This window comes from Peromyscus californicus, unplaced genomic scaffold (genome assembly GCF_007827085.1).
Source record: "Peromyscus californicus insignis strain IS unplaced genomic scaffold, ASM782708v3 Scaffold_9__1_contigs__length_137607984, whole genome shotgun sequence".
In the NCBI taxonomy this organism is placed as follows: Eukaryota; Metazoa; Chordata; class Mammalia; order Rodentia; family Cricetidae; genus Peromyscus; species Peromyscus californicus.
Genome location: NW_026294617.1, coordinates 47,580,233 through 47,601,462, shown reverse-complemented (window position 1 = coordinate 47,601,462; position 21,230 = coordinate 47,580,233). Strand labels below are relative to the sequence as shown.

General features: G+C 42.9%; 1 protein-coding gene across 1 annotated transcript in view; it reads right to left on the bottom strand.

The window, feature by feature from the left end:
- Window positions 1–21,230, bottom strand: part of Ppm1l (protein phosphatase, Mg2+/Mn2+ dependent 1L) — a 297,332-nt gene that overhangs the window by 183,758 nt on the left and 92,344 nt on the right. The window lies entirely within an intron of this gene.

Here is a 21,230-nt window from a genome sequence, read left to right as displayed (position 1 = left end):
TAGGGAGAAAAATGCCATTGTCCTCCATTAACTCCGGATACCAAGATACAAGATTACATATTTGTTTAGTAATTCACTATGAATCTACCATCCAATGTTTAATAGGTATCCATGATCAGTATTAATAAGTCTGTATAACTCACTGAAATAAGGAATTAACGAAAGTGTATTAATTTGATAAATCTATATCATTTACTCAAAGAATTGGCTATTTAAATCTGGAAATCTGATAGAGGACACATTTGACCTAAGTTCCAATGGGGTGCCACAATTTTAGAACTAACCGAAGGGTACTGGTGACTACAGCAGCCACGGGTATTAAAATGGCTTCAGACGAGGCAATCTTGTAATGCTGTCCTTAAGGTCACTACTTCAAAGCTTCAAAGCATCCTCTAGGGCGGGCAGCAGAAGCTCGGGTGTCCCCTGTATAACACACTTCATGATCTCATCAAGCGAGTCAGACTTTGTGGGACTGTCTTTCTACAGAAGAGTCTCCTTCATCAGTCATTATGCTGAAGCCACTTTAGAGCCTGGCAGTGGCCTTTGCAGAGGAGCTCAATTCCTGCTTTCTGATCCTTGGCATCAAGGCTGGATATATCAGAACAAATAATACCGATAAGGAGCATGAGAAAACTTTTAAAAATTGTTTTTGAAAACCCTTCCTTGATTGGCTAGTTTTTTTTTTTTTTTTTGGCTAGTATCAACTTCATTCATGAGCTGTCTCCATCTGCAGACGCTACCTGATAGATCAGAGTGTTGGCTTAGTTCTTCTACAATGACACCAGGGACTAAGGCCACAGATGACAGAGGTACTCTACCACTGAGGTACATCACAGCTGCTGGGCTCTTACCTCAAGTCTGGGCACCTGCTCTGTTCAAGCTCAGTTATTCATTCGTTTGTTTGCATATGTGTGTTGGGTGCGGAGGCCCACAGTTGACATCTGGTGTCTTCTTCAATCACTCTCAACTTTATGTGTACTGAGGCAGGCTCTCTCGGAATCAGAGCTCTTCAATTCCCCCTAGTCTTGCTAGCCACTCAAATCCATATCTTTGAATTCACTGCCCATTTTTCTACCTTCTCATAAAGTCTACATTCCTATTTCTATGGGCCATGTTGTGAAACATGCAACATAGACCCAGCACTCAGGAGACTGAGGTAGAACAGCAAGACTGAAGTCACACTGGGTTAAACAACAAGAAAAAAACTAAACTAAAAAAAAAAAATTGATTCTTTAAGGATTTCTACAACCTTGTGTGCTTTATTTCCTGTTGCAAATAATGCACTCTGTCTAGTACCCCATAAAAATCAAGCCTTAGCTCTTCTGGGGAGATGTAATTATCTATAGGAATATTCTTTTTTATCTTACTTGTCCATATATGCTGAGGACCTGACCAAAAGTAGATACTCAAAAAACACATCTGCCGAAAGAACTGACAGGTTTGGAACCAACTGTGCCTAAATGGAGATAAAGGGATTGCTGTGGAATTCTACCTCTGCTTTAAATATCCTTTCACAGAGTGGTCAGAAAGACAAATGAGAATGAGATTCCAAGCTCTCTTTGGGACTTGAATATTTAAAGAGAGTCTACAGGACCCTGGCAGTTCAAGGAGAATGGTAGCATATCTAATAAGATGTTCTGAATTAGGGAAGAGATTCTCTGGTGTTCTTCAGAGATCTCTGGGCACTGCCGGAACAAGTTTCCTTAACTACCCAAGGGTCCTTCATCTACCTGTATTCTCCCAGCTAATCCATCCCTCTAGCTAATCGGTTGGATTAGTTAACTTGCTCTTGAAGAGGTGTTCTTAGCCAGGTTCACAGATCCAAAAGAGGGTTTGCAGAGGAACATGTTAACATCTGGAATTGCATGCTTAACATCTGGAATAGAGGTATCCAAAATGGTGAGACGTGAGGGTCTTGGGCAGGACAGTTAAAAGAGGCTTGAACTGGGGAGATGACTCCTGGGTAAAGCACTTGCTGTGCCAACAGGAAGACCTGGGTTTGATCCTCAGCACCCATGTAAACAGTCCTGCCCAATAGCACTTGCCTGCAATTGTAGTACTAGGAAGTCAAGACAGAAGGATTCTGGGAATTCACTAGCTAGTACATCTAGCCAACTGGTGAGCTCCTTGTCTCAAAAACTAACGTTAAGAGTGATAGAAGAACCCCAAATTGATCTCTATTCTCAGGCATGCAAACACTCACAAAGTGCACACACACACACACACACACACACACACACACACACACACACACATACACACATACATACATCACTTTAGTGTGTAGTGTTTATTTAAGACACTCATAAATTGACAAAACACTCAATGCGTGAAAAGATGACAGGAAAGTGGAAAGATAAAAATCACTAAGGTATCTTAGTGGGGGAGAGTGTCTAAGAAAAGCTAGCAAGTGGATATATCAAGTGCCTATCAAACTTAGCTGCGGGTCCTCCTGCTGTGTAACAATCTGTCTGATAAGTGCTTCTAAGAAAGCAGCAGCCTGTCCTCCTTTTTCTGGTAGGCAGACCTATCATCTGTAGTAGATTGGAAGGAAAATTAAAGCAAGAGGTCTTTTTTTCCAATAGTGTTTTTAAAGCTGACATACACACACACACACACACACACACACACACACATACCTTCACACAGCCACAGGAACACATACATACACATACTCACACCTCACACACACACACACACATACACAACACACACACACAAAAACACACACACACAGGAACACATACATACATATGCCCACCCCCCCCACCCCCACCCCCACACACACTTAGTCAGTTGGAGAATGTAAGCTATGAAGTTTAGACCACAAGGCCAACTTCATCTCCCACTACAACAGCAGTTATTCCTTCAGAATGGAATTATTTGTCTCACGTCTGCCTCTCCAAAAGCTTTATCGTCTTTAAGGTCAGGGACCACACCTTGCATTTCTCTATGCTAAGACCGGTATGGAGGAGTGAGCCACTGGTACCATATAAACGACTGGAACCCACACAGGAGAACGACAGCCACACAAACAAGGTTCAGAAAAACACGTGGTCCAGCTGTTACACAAAAGGCAGGAGATGGCTGGGTCGTTCTGTTTATTTGTATTTATTTATTTATTTTGAGACAGCCGCTTTTCGAATGATGTCTGAAGAGAGGCATGACAGTTCCACCAATGAGTCACAGAGTGTGGCCTGGTTGATCTAACCAGCAACACAACCAAAACAATTTCAGTTGCATGCCAAAGCAGAATTCTGGGGTTTTTAATCCTAAGCCTGTGGGCCTTTGTGGTTTTTATTTATTCTTCGAGAATTTCATACACTGTATTTTGATCATACTCACCTGACTCCTCTAGATTCCTCCTTCCTCCTAACCCCCCCCAACTTCCTGTCAATTTTTTTCTTTATTTAATAGCGCACCGACTCCAATTTGTGCTGTTCATTACTCTAGCGCATGGTCCACCTACCAGGGGCCAGGCCCTTATGGAAAACTGGCTCTCCCTGTCCTAGAAGAGACCAGCTGGCCACAGTTCATCAGTTAGGAAGAGGTTCCTCTCCCCTCCACGCTGGGATGCTGCCTGCCCTGCTCTGTGCAGGTCTTCTGCAGGGAACCACAGCATCTGGGAGCTCCTAACTGCATGGTCCTGTCATGTCCAGAAAACACTGTATTGCTCATTCCGCCCCAACCTCTGGCTCTTACAATCTTTCCTTCCCCTTTGCCCTGATGGTCCCTAGATGTCCTGTTTGTGGCTGAGCAGGCCATGGACACTTGTTGTCTGCATCTTGCTGCTTTCTGAGTCTGTGTTTACCACCACCCAAGGCACAGAGACTTTTCTGGTAAGGACTGCAAGGCACACTAATCTACAGAGAAATGTGTCTATAGTTTTTTATCAGTGACACTGAAGTCCTTAATTCTATTCAGGCCAAAGATGTAACGTGTCAAATTTCAAGAAAAGTGCCTTGAAGAGTGGGGTGGCTCACGTTTCAGGCCCACACTCCAAAGAATAGAATTAGAAAACAAGAAAGCATGACCTTTCCGAAACATTTCCATATTCTGCCTGGAAACAAAAGGCACTTTCAGAAAGACATGTAGCAGGAATACAGCCTCTTTCTCTAAAGTGGTAGAGACTTAAACACAAAACCTTAGTGCTTTGTGTTTGCTGCTTTGGGCAAAAGAAAGGATAGAGAATATAAAATAAAGTGTCAAGCTACAGTTTTCGAAGCTTCACAGAATACTATTGGACAGCCAACTGTAAAAACACTCAGAGTAACTCCACTGTCATCTAAGGAGAAAAAAGCAGAGAGAAAAACTATAATGAAAGAAGAAAACCCAGTGTCCCCAGCCCAAGCTTCAAGTCCTACCAGGATGGGATTCCAGGAATTGTCCATACATTTCAGAGCAGAAGGCAGTGCCTGGGGAACACCCAAGTGGGCCCATCCTAACAATACCTTGTCCTGGACACTCTCTCTTCTACCTCTCTCCAGGATGGGGAAACCGCTTTCCAATCAACAGCCCCAGGAGAGGCTGCAGGAATGTGCCAACTGGCTCTGGCCCCTTGAGCAGTGTTCTGAGGAAAGCACGGGCAACCCAGGCTCCAGGCTTCTCTTCAACTGACTGAGCCACTTAAGGGGGTCAAGACATCCACGCGCCTTGCATGTCTGCCATCAAGGTCTCTCCCAGTAACCCAGCACCATCAGCCTGGCACAGCAGCACTACCCAGCAAACCAAGCAATCTCAGAGGGCAGTGCAGACTCCCTGCACCCTCTGCTGCAGCTGGCACGTGGGATCTGTAGTTGGAAGTATTATAGTTTGACAGTGCATGTTCCCTTCTTTCTCAACACTGTGAAAAGGGGAAATACTGTGTTGGCCTCTATAAAAATGAAATTAGAAACAAATCTACTAAAACAATCTTTAGTTCCACAAATACTCTGTAGACATGCTCATAACATATGTGCCTTATGGATTGTGTCACTGACCAGATTTCAATCTCGAATAATTTATTTTCAATTATGTCAATGATTTTCAATTATTTTCAACATCTATTCAACATAACCCAAAGGTATCCTAATCACTCAGTAGTTTCTAGGTGTAAAAATGATGGTAAAATCATTTTTAATGTTTGATGGATTTTAATATCTTTAATTTAATATCTTTAATCTTTTATGGATATTTAATATGTCAATGGTTGACTGAAGTCAACTAGACATGACACTGTGATTACGCTCTTTTTCATGTTTTCTGCTTTTTTATTTAAGGGCATAATCACAGCATGAATAAATCAAAATTGGGTTTGTTACTAAGGAAGATTAAGGTTATATTTTTATTTTCATCTTCATTTAAATTATGATTTTAGAATGATATATTCTTAGTAAATACAGACTAGGCATACTGAACACATAATAAAAATTATGGGTCAATAAAAATGGGTAAAATACCTGTACTAAATGAAGGTAGTCCTCAAGAGGATCCACCCTATGCCCCAGAACCTATTCCTATGACTTACCTAGGGAAAACATGTGACTGAAGTAAAACTCTAGAGAAGCCGGGCGGTGGTGGTGCACGCCTTTAATCCCAGCACTCGGGAGGCAGAGCCAGGCGGATCTCTGTGAGTTCGAGGCCAGCCTGGGCTACCAAGTGAGTTCCAGGAAAAGGCGCAAAGCTACACAGAGAAACCCTGTCTCGAAAAACCAAAAAAAAAAAAAAAAAAAAAAAAAAAAAAAAACCTCTAGAGAAAAGGCGCTTGCCCTGGATTATCCTAGTAGACCCCATGTGCAACCAGAGAATGTTCAGACAGCAAGAGATGGAGGCTGGAGTCGGGCAACCACAGACAAAGATGCCAGGAGACACCAAAAGCTGAAACAAGAACACACGCCCTCCTTGAGATTTCAAAGACAGCCAACCCCTTTGTTTCATGCATCTAGCCTCCAAAACTAGGAGAGAATGCATTTCTACTGTTCTAAGCTCCGAGTTGACGGAGATTTGTAACGGCAGCATCAAGAGGATACAGCACCTTGATGGAAATCCGTTTTCAATTAGCCAGAGAAACCACATTGCTTCTGTGAACTCCGAAGGACATAAAGCCTGGGTAGTGTTGTATTAGAAACAGAATTCTGCGGTAAATCACCTGAAGCACAGGCGACCAACTTCCCATAGAATCCCACTGGAAAAGCACAATATGAATCCCTTGTTGCTGACTCTACAGTCACTGAAGGGCTGGGGCGCTTCCAGCTGGCTTTCCGAAGGGACCAGTGCTGGGTAAAGCACCTCCTCATTCAACATAGGGGCCTGTCTGCCTTCACTTAAATGAGGTTGAGAAGAAATTATCAACCCACCCCATCCTGAATCAGTGACTGAAATGTGTAGATTTGATGTGGGGAGCGGGTAAGTAAGGCAAGAGTGGAGAAACTTTTCAGTAACCTCCTTCTGCCAGGAGTCAACATGTTTCAGTAAGTAAATGGTGCTTTCATGACTATCCTTCGGTTTCATGGGTAGTGATGGGCATTAATTTCCTGTAAATCGTGGCACAGTACAGGAAAAACTCAGGTGACCTGGATGCTCAGCTGCCCGCAATTCTCTAGCTCCCCGATGGCCTCATAAATCTAACTGCTCCAAACGGTTTCTTATCAACAGTTTCCTTCTGGGGAGGGATAATGGCTGGCATCTTCCTTTATGAAGCGCTGGTCATGAACATTAAATTCAGAGTTCAATACATTCTAATCTTCATTTTCCCTGAAAACTGAAGCTGAATTACACTTGATGGTTCAGAAAATGACTTTTATCTATAGAACAGATAGGACCTTTTCTTCATCAGAGAGCTCTAATCATCTATCCCTTAAGGGGGAAAGGAGGCATGATGTTAAAAACGTAGGCTGTGGATCTTGCTCCGGACGTCCCTTTTGGAACACTCGTGAGTACCCTTCCTTGCCCCAGACCCCATCCCTGGGCACCAGCCACTCCAGGGAAGACCTGCCCAACTCGGCCCCAGGTTCTGGCCACCGGGCAGGTTCCCTGCTAGCCCCACCGGGAAGGATCCCCTTCTCCAAGACCCCTGGCAGACCCTGCAGTCTCCACGCCCTGCCCCCACGCCCATCTGCCTGAGCCCCAAGCCTCTTCCTGAGACTTAGAGGCCGGCCCCCAGCTCCCATCTTGCTCCAGACTTCCCTTTTACAACACTGGTGAGTGCCCGTCCTTGCCCCAGACCCCATCCCTGGGCACCAGCCACTCCAGGGAAGACCTGCCCAACTCGGCCCCAGGTTCTGGCCACCGGGCAGGTTCCCTGCTAGCCCCACCGGGAAGGATTCCCTTCTCCAAGACCCCTGGCAGACCCTGCAGTCTCCACGCCCTGCCCCCACGCCCATCCGCCTGAGCCCCAAGCCTCTTCCTGAGACTTAGAGGCCGGCCCCCAGCTCCCATCTTGCTCCAGACTTCCCTTTTACAACACTGGTGAGTGCCCGTCCTTGCCCCAGACCCCATCCCTGGGCACCAGCCACTCCAGGGAAGACCTGCCCAACTCGGCCCCAGGTTCTGGCCACCGGGCAGGTTCCCTGCTAGCCCCACCGGGAAGGATCCCCTTCTCCAAGACCCCTGGCAGACCCTGCAGTCTCCACGCCCTGCCCCCACGCCCATCCGCCTGAGCCCCAAGCCTCTTCCTGAGACTTAGAGGCCGGCCCCCAGCTCCCATCTTGCTCCGGACTTCCCTTTTGGAACACTGACTTCCCTTTTGGAACACTGGTCTGTCTGAACCAAGTGTGCGGATAAGGCCAAGAACGAACCACAAGGAGATGGGCAGACGTCAAGGCAGAAACATATACAACAAAATGAATAGCAATACAGCATCACCAGGCCCTAGCCCTCCTCCAACACCTAGACCTGAACATCAGAAATTGGAAGAAGCAGAAGAAAACAGCCTTATGAATGACATCATGAAGAAGCTAGAGGCTTGTGTAGAGGAAAAGACAAAAAAATGTGAAGAACGCTGTAAACAACTAGAGGAAAGGGCAAACAAATTAGAAGAAATCAATAAAGTCCTGGAAGAAAACAATAAAATACTGAGAGAAAATCAAGAAAAATCAATGAAACAAATGAAGGAAACAGTCCAAGACCTGAAAAGGGAAATAGAAAAAATGAAGAAGACACAAACAGAGGGAATGCTGGAAATAGAAAATCTGAGAAAACGATCGGGAACTTCAGATGCAAGTATAATCAACAGAATGCAAGAGATGGAAGAGAGGATCTCTAGCGTTGAAGATACAGTAGAAGAAATACATTCATCAGTCAAAGAAAACACTAAAGCCAACAAAGTCATGAACCAAAATGTCCAAGAAATTTGGGACACCATGAAAAGACCAAACCTAAGAATAATAGGGGTCGAAGAAGGAGAAGAATACCAACTCAAGGGCACAGAAAATATATTCAACAAGATCATAGAAGAAAACTTTCCCAACTTAAAGAAGGAAATGCCTATGAAGATACAAGAAGCTTATAGAACACCAAACAGACTAGACCCCCAAAAAAAGTCCCCTCGCCACATAATAGTTAAACAACTAAACGTACAGAATAAAGAAAGAATATTAAGAGCAGCAAAGGAAAAAGGCCAAGGGACATATAAAGGCAAACCCATCAGAATAACACCCGATTTCTCAATGGAGACTTTGAAAGCCAGAAGAACCTGGACAGATGTAATGCAGACACTAAGAGACCATGGATGTCAACCTAGACTAATATACCCAGCAAAACTTTCAATCACCATAGATGGAGTGAACAAGACATTCCATGACAAAGCCAGATTTAAACAATACTTATCCACAAACCCAGCCCTACAGAAAGCACTAGAAGGAAAATTCCAATCTAAGGAAGTCAGATACACCCTCGAAAACACAGGCAACAGATAAAGCCACAGCAGTAAACCCCAACGTATAGAAGTACCCACACATCACCACCAAAAAAATAACAGGAATGAACAATCACTGGTCATTAATTTCCCTCAATATCAATGGACTTAATTCACCTATAAAAAGACATAGGCTTACAGAATGGATACAAAAGCAGGACCCATCTTTCTGCTGCATACAAGAAACACATCTCAAATTCAAAGATAAACACTACCTAAAAATAAAAGGCTGGGAAAAGACTTTCCAATCAAACGGTCTTAAGAAACAAGCGGGTGTAGCCATCCTGATATCCAGCAAAATAGACTTCAAACTAAAATCAATCAAAAGAGATCAAGAAGGGCATTACATACTCATCACAGGAAAGATCCACCAAGATGAAGTCTCAATTCTGAATATTTATGCCCCAAACACAAGGGCACCCACATATGTAAAAGAAACATTACTAAAGCTTAAATCACATATAAAACCCCACACATTAATAGTGGGAGACCTCAACACCCCACTTTCACCACTGGACAGATCTCCCAAATTGAAACTTAACAGAGAAATAAAGGACTTAACTGATGTCATGACTCAAATGGACTTAATCGATATCTACAGAACATTCCATCCTAACAAAAAAGAATATACCTTCTTCTCAGCACCCCATGGAACCTTCTCTAAAATTGACCACATACTTGGCCACAAAACAAATCTAAACAGATACAAAACAATTGGAATAACCTCCTGTGTTCTATCAGACCACCATGGTCTAAAGTTGGATTTCAACAACAACAAAAACTACAGAAAACCTGCAATCTCATGGAAACTGATAATACCCAACTGAATCACCAATGGGTTAAGGAAGAAATAAAGAAAGAAATTAAAGACTTCCTAGAGATCAATGAAAATGAAGACACCACATATCCAAATTTATGGGACACTATGAAAGCAGTACTAAGAGGGAAATTCATAGCACTAAATGCCCACATAAATAAGTTGGAGAAATCTCACACTAGAGACTTAACAGCATACCTGAAAGCTCTAGAACAAGAAGAAGCACAGTCTCCCAGGAAAAATAGACGCCAGGAAATTATCAAAGTGAGAGCTGAAATCAATAAAATAGAAACAAAGAGAACAATACAAAAAATTAATGAAACAAAGAGTTGGTTCTTTGAGAAAATCAACAAGATAGACAAGCCCTTATCCAAACTAACCGAAAGACAGAGAGAGAGCATCCAAATCAACAAAATCAGAAATGAAAAGGGGGACATAACAACAGACATTGAGGAAATCCAGAGAATCATCAGGTCATACTTCAAAAACCTCTATTCGACAAAACTGGAAAACCTAAAAGAAATGGATAACTTTCTGGATAGGTACCACATACCTAAGTTAAATCAAGACCAGATAAACTATTTAAATAGTCCAATAACCCCTAATGAAATAGAAACAGTCATTAAAAGTCTCCCAACCAAAAAAAGCCCAGGACCAGATGGTTTCAGCGCAGAATTCTACCAGATCTTCAAAGAAGAGTTAATACCAATACTCTCTAAATTGTTCCACACAATAGAAACAGAAGGAACATTACCAAACTCCTTCTACGAGGCTACAATTACCCTAATTCCTAAACCAAACAAGGATACAACAAAGAAAGAGAACTACAGACCGATCTCCCTCATGAACATTGATGCAAAAATACTCAATAAAATACTGGCAAACAGACTCCAAGAACACATCAAAACAATTATCCACCATGATCAAGTAGGATTCATTCCAGGGATGCAAGGGTGGTTCAACATACGAAAGTCCGTCAATGTAATACACCATATAAACAAACTCAAAGAAAAAAACCATATGATCATCTCACTGGATGCAGAAAAGGCATTTGACAAAATCCAACACCCCTTCATGATAAAGGTATTGGAGCGATCAGGAATACAGGGAACATACCTAAACATAATAAAGGCAATTTACAGCAAGCCAACAGCCAACATCAAATTAAATGGAGAGAAACTCAAAGCAATTCCACTAAAATCAGGAACAAGGCAAGGCTGTCCACTCTCCCCATACTTATTCAATATAGTACTTGAAGTTCTAGCCAGAGCAATAAGACAACATAAGGAGATTAAGGGGATACAAATTGGAAAGGAAGAAGTCAAGCTTTCCCTATTTGCAGATGACATGATAGTATACTTGAGCGACCCCAAAGATTCCACCAAGGAACTGATACAGCTTATAAACACCTTCAGCAACATAGCAGGATACAAGATCAACTCAAAAAAATCAGTAGCCCTCCTATATACAATGGACAAAGAAGCGGAGAAGGAAATCAGAGATACATCACCCTTTACTATAGCCACAAATGACATAAAATACCTTGGGGTAACACTAACCAAGCAAGTGAAGGACCTATATGACAAGAACTTTAAGTCCCTGAAAAAAGAAATTGAAGAAGATGTCAGAAAATGGAAAGATCTCCCATGCTCATGGATAGGCAGGACTAACATAGTAAAAATGGCAATCTTACCAAAAGCAATCTACAGATTCAATGCAATCCCCATCAAAATACCAACACAATTCTTCACAGACCTGGAAAAAATAATACTCAACTTCATATGGAAAAACAAAAAACCCAGGATAGCCAAAGGAATCCTGTACAATAACACAACTTCTGGAGGCATCACGATCCCTGACTTCAAGCTCTACTATAGAGCTACAGTAATAAAAACAGCTTGGAGCCGGGCGGTGGTGGCGCACGCCTTTAATCCCAGCACTCGGGAGGCAGAGCCAGGCGGATCTCTGTGAGTTCGAGGCCAGCCTGGGCTACCAAGTGAGTTCCAGGAGAGGCGCAAAGCTACACAGAGAAACCCTGTCTCGAAAAAGCCAAAAAAAAAAAAAACAGCTTGGTACTGGCATAAAAACCGACATGTGGACCAATGGAATCGAATTGAAGACCCTGACATTAATCCGCACACCTATGAACATATAATTTTTGACAAAGAAGCCAAAAGTGCACAATGGAAAAAAGAAAGCATCTTCAACAAATGGTGCTGGCAAAACTGGATATCAACATGTAGAAGGCTACAAATAGATCCATATCTATCACCGTGCACAAAACTTAAGTCCAAGTGGATCAAGGACCTCAACATAAATCCAGCTACTCTGAACCTGCTAGAAGAGAAAGTAGGAAGTAGTCTTGAACGCATTGGCATAGGAGACTACTTCCTAAATAGAACACCACTAGCACAGACTCTGAGAGAAACAATCAATCAATGGGACCTCTTGAAACTGAGAAGCTTTTGTAGAGCAAAGGATACGGTCAACAAGGCAAAGCGACAGCCTACAGAATGGGAAAAGATCTTCACCAACCCCACATCTGACAGAGGACTGATATCCAGAATATATAAGGAATTCAAGAAATTAGACATCAAAATGCCCAACAGTCCAATTAAGAAATGGGCTATAGAACTAAACAGAGAATTCTCAACAGAGGAAACTCAAATGGCCGAAAGACATTTAAGGAACTGCTCAACATCCCTAATCATCAGGGAAATGCAAATCAAAACAACTCTGAGATACCACCTTACGCCTGTCAGAATGGCTAAGATCAAAAACACTGAAGACACCTTATGCTGGAGAGGATGTGGAGCTAGGGGAACTCTCCTCCACTGCTGGTGGGAATGCAAGCTTGTACAACCACTTTGGAAATCAATATGGCGCTTTCTTAGAAAATTGGGAATCAATCTCCCCCAAGATCCAGCTATACCACTCTTGGGCATATACCCAAGAAATGCTCAACCACACCATAAGAGCACTTGTTCAGTTATGTTCATATCAGCATTGTTTGTAATAGCCAGAACATGGAAACAACCCAGATGCCCTTCAACTGAAGAATGGATAAACAAAATGTGGTACATATACACAATGGAATACTACTCAGCAGAGAAAAACAATGGCATCATGAGGTTTGCAGACAAATGGATGGATCTAGAAAAAATCATCCTGAGTGAGGTAACCCAGACTCAGAAAGACAAACATGGTATGTACTCACTCATAGCAGGATACTAGACATGAAACAAGGATGACTTGTCTGCTACTCACATCACCAGGGAGGCTACCTGGAAAACAGGACCCCAAGAAAGACACAGGGATCACCCAATGACAGAGAAATGGAATGAGATCTACATGAACAGCCTGGACATGAGTGGGGGTAATGAAAGGCGAGGGTTGAGGGAAAGAGAGCTTGGGGGAGCGGGAGATCCCAGCTGGATCAACAACAGAGAGGGAGAACAAGGAATAGGAGACCATGGTAAATAAAGACCACATGAGAATAGGAAGAAGCGAAGTGCTAGAGAGGCCCACAGAAATCCACAAAGATACCCACACAACAGACTGCTGGCAGTGGTCGAGAGACAGCCCGAACTGACCTACTCTGGTGATGGGATGGCCAAACACCCTAATTGTTGTGCTAGAAACCTCATCCAACTACTGAGGGATCTGGATGCAGAGATCCATGACTAGGCCCCGGGTGGATCTCTGGGAGTCCAATTAGCGAGAATGAGGAGGGTTTATATGAGCGAGAATTGTTGAGACCAAGGTTGGATAAAGCACAGGGACAAATAGCCAAATGAATGGAAACACATGAACTATGAACCAATGGCTGAGGGGTCCCCACTGGATCAGGCCCTCTGAATGGATGAGACAGTTGATTGGCTTGATCTGTTTGGGAGGCATCCAGGCAGTGGGACCTGATCTTGTGCTCATTGCATGAGTTGGCTGTTTGAAACCTGGGGCCTATGCAGGATCGCTTGGCTCGGCCTGGGAGGAGGGGACTAGACCTACCTGGACTGAGTCTACCAGGTTGACCTCAGTCTGTGGGGAAGGCTTTGCCCTGGAGGAGATGGGAATGGGGGGGGGGGGGTTGGGGGGAAGGTGAGGGGGACGGGAGGGGGGAGAACAAGGGAATCCGTGGCTGATATGTAGAACTGAATTGTATTGCAAAATAAATTAAAAAAAAAATCAAAAAAAAAAAAAAAAACAAAAACAAAAAAAAAAAAAAAAAAACGTAGGCTGTGGAAAGCAAACCCAGGACTTCATTTGAAAGAGAACAGAAAGTCTTGGCTCAGACTCCAAGCTCCAGCCAGAGCAGTTCCGGGCAGAAGAGTCTTGGAATAACTGCCCACCTTCCTCTGCCCTTCTGCTTCCTGATTTGCACTTCCTGGTTTGTCAAGGACAGGACCCTTTCCCACTGCCAGCATGCATTCTCTTCGCAAAAGTTCCCTCTCTACGGTGCATCGCCATGCTTCCCACCTGTTAAGACACTGAACAGAAAAAACGCTTTCAATATTTGACTAAATGTTTACTTCTTCTAGGAAGATCTAATTTCCCAAGGAATAATTTACCTCAGTTTGGAAACCACTGTCCTGGTAAATGACCTCTGCCAAACAACCTTTGAATCTATTGGCAAAGTTAACTTTTTTTAAAGGACTCATTCAGATTAGCTACTTTCACCTTATTTGGCCTCAAGTTTGGACATAGCCCTTGATTTTCAAAGGAATAGAACAAAGGCTTTGATGTCCCTTTTTAGCCCTAGATAGATAATCAAAAAAATGCATCTGTATAAATAACTACAGATTAACCAGAGAAAATACTGTCTTTAATTTTTAATCATCTCTCATGGAAGAAGCTGCCCCTGTGTTTTCTGAACAATGAGGTCTTATTACCCTACCTTCCCATCTGGAAAAAAAAAAAACAAAACAACAACAACAAAAACCTGTCTACAAAACAAGAGAAATTTAATCTCTACAGGTGCTGACTGTTTCAGGTGCAGATCTATGACCTGGAGGCTTCTGCTGAAACCTCCAGATTGTTATGTCTCCAGGTACTTAGTTAGCTAAGGGCTAGCGTGCCCAGGAAAAAAAACTGTAACTGCAGCCATAACATGATAAGAACAATATACTTGCTCACTCTCTGCCCCAGTTGCCTAGCACAAAGCTTTTACCCCTTTGGAATCCCCAAGAATTATGAGTTTCTTTTGGCATGCTAATTAAATGACTGGTGGCCTAGGGGTCCTGCACAGCCTCTGTGTGTGTGGAGGGGGGGGGGGGGGGCACTGGTTGTCAAGGCAGCCAGCCCTGATTGGCAAACCGGGACTTTCAATCTTTGCTAGCTCCCAAAGTCAGGGGAGTGGGGATGGAAGATTCTAGATGCTGACCTAACTGTTCTAGTTTGTGTCTGTTGCTGTGACCAAAGCAACTTAGGGGAGCAAGGTTTGATTTGGATTTCAGTTCCAGGTTACAGTCCATCATTGCAGGGAACTCAAGCCGCTAGTCACATCATCGTATCTCCATCAGTCACATCGTATCTCTGTCAGTCACATCGTATCTCCGTCAAGAGCCGAGAGAACGAATGAATGCACCCCCACTGCCTGCTTGCCGACAGCTTTGGCTCTCATCTAGTTTTCTCCTGTCCTGGATGGCTTAGGGTCCACTGGGTCTTCCTACATCAACTAATAATCAAGATGATTCCCCATAAATCTTAGCTCTCTTCCCACGTGATTCCAGGCTGTGGCAAGTTGACACTTAAAATCGGCCAGTGCAATCACCAAGGGCTAATGATTTAATATACCATGCCTATATAATAAGACCCCTCCAAAAAATTTCCAAAAGGACAGATTAGAGAGCATCCACACTGAAGAACACATGGAGAGCGTCTGGAAAGCTCAGGAGACCCCCTCCCCTGCCCGAGACCTTACCCTAAAAGCTTCTTCCATTTGGGTGCTCTTAAACTCTATACTTTATAATAAATAAGTAAACCTGTGTAAAATGATCCCTGAGTTCTGTGACCCACTCTAGCAAATAATCAAACTGAAGAGGGGTCACATGAGCCTGTGATTTATACAGCCAGACAGTTAGAAGACAGTTGACAGCCTGAACTTAGGATCAGTGTCCCAAGAGCAGGTGCATGAACTGAAACCTTACTCTCTGGGATCCGATGCTATCTGTAGGAAGATAGTGTCTGAACTGATTAACATTACAAGACACCTACTGACGTCAGAGAATCGGTCGCTGTGGAGAAAATACCACATACTCTGGTGTCCATGGGGACTCAGTGGTCAAAGCGCTGAGAAAGGCTGTAGACACAAAAAGAAAGTGCTCTCTGTCATCAGTCCCCGATTCCAGCCCAAGTTTACTTCTGGGACAAGGCAGAGAATGTATGTCTACACACATCATAACCCTCTGCCTGTTACATGCAGGATATCCTTAACATCAGAAAAGCCACACTTCCCTCCTGTGGCTCTAAAAAGAGCCCAAGCCTTTCTGGGTATAAGGCAATCCAAACAAACCGGTGGAGAACTCAGGCCAGCAGGGATGCTAGGAAGCATTAACACAACAGTACATGTGTGGATAAGAAAAACATGGTCCTGGAGATGGTAGGTTCGGAAAGAAAAACCAAGCAGATTTAATGTTTGATACGTACCTATGTAAATCTAAGTCCTGAATTAGGGACTCCAAACGAGGTGCCTAGGCTTGACAGAGTCATCTCTCCACTCCCACGAAGCACTTTTTTTCCCCCCTGAAACAAACAGTACTAAGGAAAGAAGGCAGTGGGCTTTGGAAAAATAATATTAAGTGCAGAAAAAAACCTAAGATCTTCGTGGTAAATTTGAAGGGAAAAGTAAGGAAGAAAGATCCCAGGACAGACTTGTAAACCTTCCAGTCGGGACCCCTTCCTTGCCTGAGAGATTTTTACACAACCCTGAATATATGTCTGTTAAATATGTGGACAAATCAAATATTACTGATGATAAATTATAATTTAATTTTAAAACAATTATTTGATTACAAATTCATTGAATATGAAATAAATTTTCACACTAAAGAGATGATGTGCTCATTTATTATTTTTTTCATTTATTCGTATATAAAGAATTAACTCTTGGCTGGATATTTGATACTACACAATACATAGTATCTTCAAAATTCATCAGAGTAGATCAACATTTTAATTTCATAATAGTCAATCCTAAGAAAACTAATTTGCATAAATCCATAGAACAAAATGGAAGAGGTATGTTTTGGGCCATTTCAAAAATATTCTATCCTAATCCCAAGTCAAAATTCATTTGATGATTTTTTTTTAATGAAGGTCAAGTCAGCAACTCAAACAGTATTTTTTTTTTAAATTCAAACATTCTAATACAATACAATTCAAAGATACACTAATTTGACACATCCCAGGAATAACAATATGGAAATATTAAAAATCTGTTTTCTCAACACAAGTTGCTGTTATTACACCTGGCTGTCCATTATAATCAGGTGGTAAGACCCCACTGCCAAAGACACCACAAACTTTGGTTGCAGGACATAGAGAAGTCAAGATGAAACTGATCCAGAAACTTCCTGGTGAGCTTTCACCTTGCCAAAAACTGCCATCCAGGCTGCTGGGGACGAAAACAGCAGTGGTCCTACCCAGCACGGACCGTGCATGGCACAGGACCGACCCGCCAAGCAAGACGTGTTCATGGCTGCAATGTTGTGGGGGTAACCAACAACTTTTTTGAAAAATGGATCTGAGGTCTGCTCCACAGCAGGAACTACATTCCTGGTAACGTAAATCTGGTCAAAAGCCATGGCTGGCTGGTGAGGAAACAGGATGGCGGAGGGTGGACCTATCACTGCTTTGCTAAATGGGCACAATGTCAAGCTGCCATCTGAGTATTTATGCTTACACTCATAGATTTATGCTGCTCTCAATCTTGCTCCAAAGAAGCTTCATTTTGCAGTGGACAGTGGTAAGTGCAGAGACTCTTAACAGGTTAAAAATGCAGAGAATAAGGGACTATGGGTCCTCAGCCCTGCATACACACACACACAGGAAGGGGCTCTCAAGGAACACTGCAGATGAGGAGGCAGAAAAGAATGTAGAGCTAGATAATGGGGGGTTGTAAAATGCTGTCTTTCTTATACATGATCACTGCACTCACGAATTCACATCAGCGATGATGACCTCAGGGGTCCTGTATAAAAGATCATAAAGGGAGGAGAGGTTCACGGGGTCTCATCTCTGACTGAGGAACTATTGGCAGTCAACGGTTGGTGGGGAAGGGAGAGTCAGTTTTTCAAGAGTCTGGCCACTTTTGGGTTATAAGTGGTTATTAGGTATATGGTTATTAGGTATATACTCATGTATATACAGGAAGTGCTAATTGGATTCAGTGGTTTATTTCTTTAAAAAAAAAAAAAAAGGAAGATGAGGAGGAGATGAAGTTGGGAAAGGGATGTATTGGGAGAGAGGTCCAAAGGAAACTGGAGTGGTTAAATGGAAGCAGATATGAAAATACACTGTGTAAATGTATGAAATTCTCAAAAAATAAATAAGGTAGATTTTAAAGTCTGTTTTTCATAATTAAAGCATTAGGCTTCTATAAGAACACTTTCTATGTGCACATAATATATTGTATTCTCAAATCTGAGCCAAGGTGTTTCAAGTCATGTTTGTTGGCAGTATGTAGCTCTTCCCAAGTGCAGTGCAAACCCAAGAGATGCTGTGTGCTCGGACCCGAGACTATACGAAAATTCCATGATGCCACACAAATAATCACTGCTTCAAACACCCTGGATGCGTTACTCATTTGAGTAAGTTTTGTTCATTGCCCATTCAGAAACCTTTTTCCATTGCCAAGGTTTCTGCAACCTCTCCACTCACTTAGGTGAGCTAACATGGGTTGACTTTTCATGACAAAAAAATGTAGCCAGGCAGTGGTGGTGCCTGCCTTTAATCCCAGCACTCGGGAGCCAGAGGCAGGCAGATCTCTCTGTGTTTGAGGCCAGCCAGGGATGTTGCAGAGCAGCCCTGTGGTGGTGGTGGTGGTGGTGGTGGTGGTGGCGGCGGCGGCGGCGGCGGCAGCGGTGGTGGTGGTGGTGGTGGTGGTGGTGGTAGTGGTACATGTCTTTCATCCCAGCACTCAGGAAGCAGAAGCAGGCGGATCTCTGGAAGTTCAAGTCCAGCCAGGGATGTTACACAAAGAAACCCTGTCTCAAGAAAACAAAACAAAACAAACAAAAAACCAAACAACAAAAACTGTGTTTTTACCTTCAAACTTTATTTATTGCAAGAATCCTATTAGATGCTATTCTGTTCAAAATCTTCTAACAGTACTGTGAGACAGTTTTCTGTCAAGAATCATTCTGTTTCTTTTGTCCGTGGGTGCTGAGGACTAAGCCCAGGGTCTCACACCTGCTAACCCTGTCCTTCTGAGGTACACACACACACACCACCAGGGGAGAAAATGGCAATTTGATTTACAACAGTCATATTTGTATTCTGGCAAGAAGGGTTCTCTGCTTTCTGTAGTGGGGAAAATAAAGGTGTTACACATTCTTCAGAGCTCAGGCTCTCTCTCTCTTCTGTGTTTATTTTTCTTCTTTAAAAGCTAATGAAGTAGAAGATAGCTTCTCAAATGTAATTCCTACCCAGAAGGCAAACTAGCTCAAAGCCTAACTACTGCATCCGTGGCACTTAGATTTTAGCCTACGAGTTTTTTATTTAATTATTGAATCAAAGTTCAGCAACTTTTATCGGCACTTCTGGCACCTTTTACAGAAACCAACTCAAAGTGGATCACAGAAATAAATGCAAAGTGTACAGCAAAAAACGTTGTGGGGTTTAAGAAATCTTTATAATCGCCTAAGAAACCACTTCAAAATGGATCACAAACCTAAATGCAAGAGCAAAAAGTGCTTCATAAGGTAGTGCTAGACACCGAGGCGGGGGGCTGCATGCATACTCTGCCCCTGGGCTACACACTTATGCCCCAAATTCTTACAATAAACACTGAAATAAATTTGCAGCTGTAGGCTAGACAGTAATTCCTAGATATACCATCAAATGCATATGAACCAAAAATAATTTAATCAGTAGACAACAAATTGGGTCTGCTGAAATTATAAATATTACAAATGTCACTAACCAGGAAGTAGAAAACGCCTCAAGGAATGAGAGAAAAATGTTGGCAAAGAATATATCTAACAAAAGATTTACATCTAGAATATGTTTTATAAAATCCCTCTTACAACACAATAATAAAGAGATTAAAAGTCAATTTAGGGCCAAGGAGGTGACTTGGTGGTAAAGGCACAAGCCTGCAAATATGAGTTCAACCAGCAGACACACACACACACACACACACACACACACACACACACACGCACACGCACACGCACACGCACACGCACACGCACAGACACTCACACACAGACACACACACACACACACAGACACACACACAGACACTCACACAGACACACACACAGAGACACACACACAGACACTCACACACAGACACACACAGAGACACACACACACACAGACACTCACACACAGACACACACACACACAGAGACACACACACACACACACATACACACGAGTGTGGGGGTGCACTGGACATGCAGTGGCAAGCACCTAGAATCCCTGTAATCCCACAGCAACATGGAGGCAGAGACAGGAGAACCACCCAGAAGCCCAGAAGTCAGCCTGGCATCAGTCTGGACATCAGCAGAAACAAAACAGAACCTGCCTCATCAAGGTAAAAAAAAGCAAAAACCATTTTCAGAAGTGGTATCCTACCTCCCCAAATGCAAATTACACACACACACACACACCAAATAAATCTTCAATTATTAAAATAGGCAAAGGAGGCAAGCATTTCTCCAAAGATTATGTACAGCATTAGTTATTTCCATGTGCTCATTCAATATAGAGAATGCATGCATGCTTACATGAACTGTGCATAAATACCCATAGCATGTGATTAAATCAGATGGCTACCAAGAAATAACAAAACAAACCTTGGCCTAGCCAGACCACAGAACATTACTCTGCCCTGAAAAGGAAAGCTACAACATGGGTGAACCCTGAAAACACACACAAGTACAAGAAGCCAGTCACAAAGACTGCATGGTGTGTGATCCCATTACATAAAATGCACAAAATCAGCAAGCCAATATGCACCACGGACTAGCAAGTTGCTTATGTAGGAAGAAATGGAAAAGGGCCAATAATGGGCTCCAGGGCTCCTTCACAGATGATACAAATGTTCAAGTTAATATAAGTGACAGCTGTACAATTCCAAGAACCACTGTGCTGTGTATTTTACACGAGTGCTGTATCTGTATTCTATTTCAACAACGCCACTCTTGAAAACCACAGGAGGAAATCTTCATGAGCTAGAAGGTTCTCAGAGCTGACACTAAGGCACGACTCATGGGGAAGGACTGAAACCAGACCTCAGAAAAATTAAAGCCTTTTTCTTTGGAAAAGACCATGTAAAGAGAATGTAAGACCAAC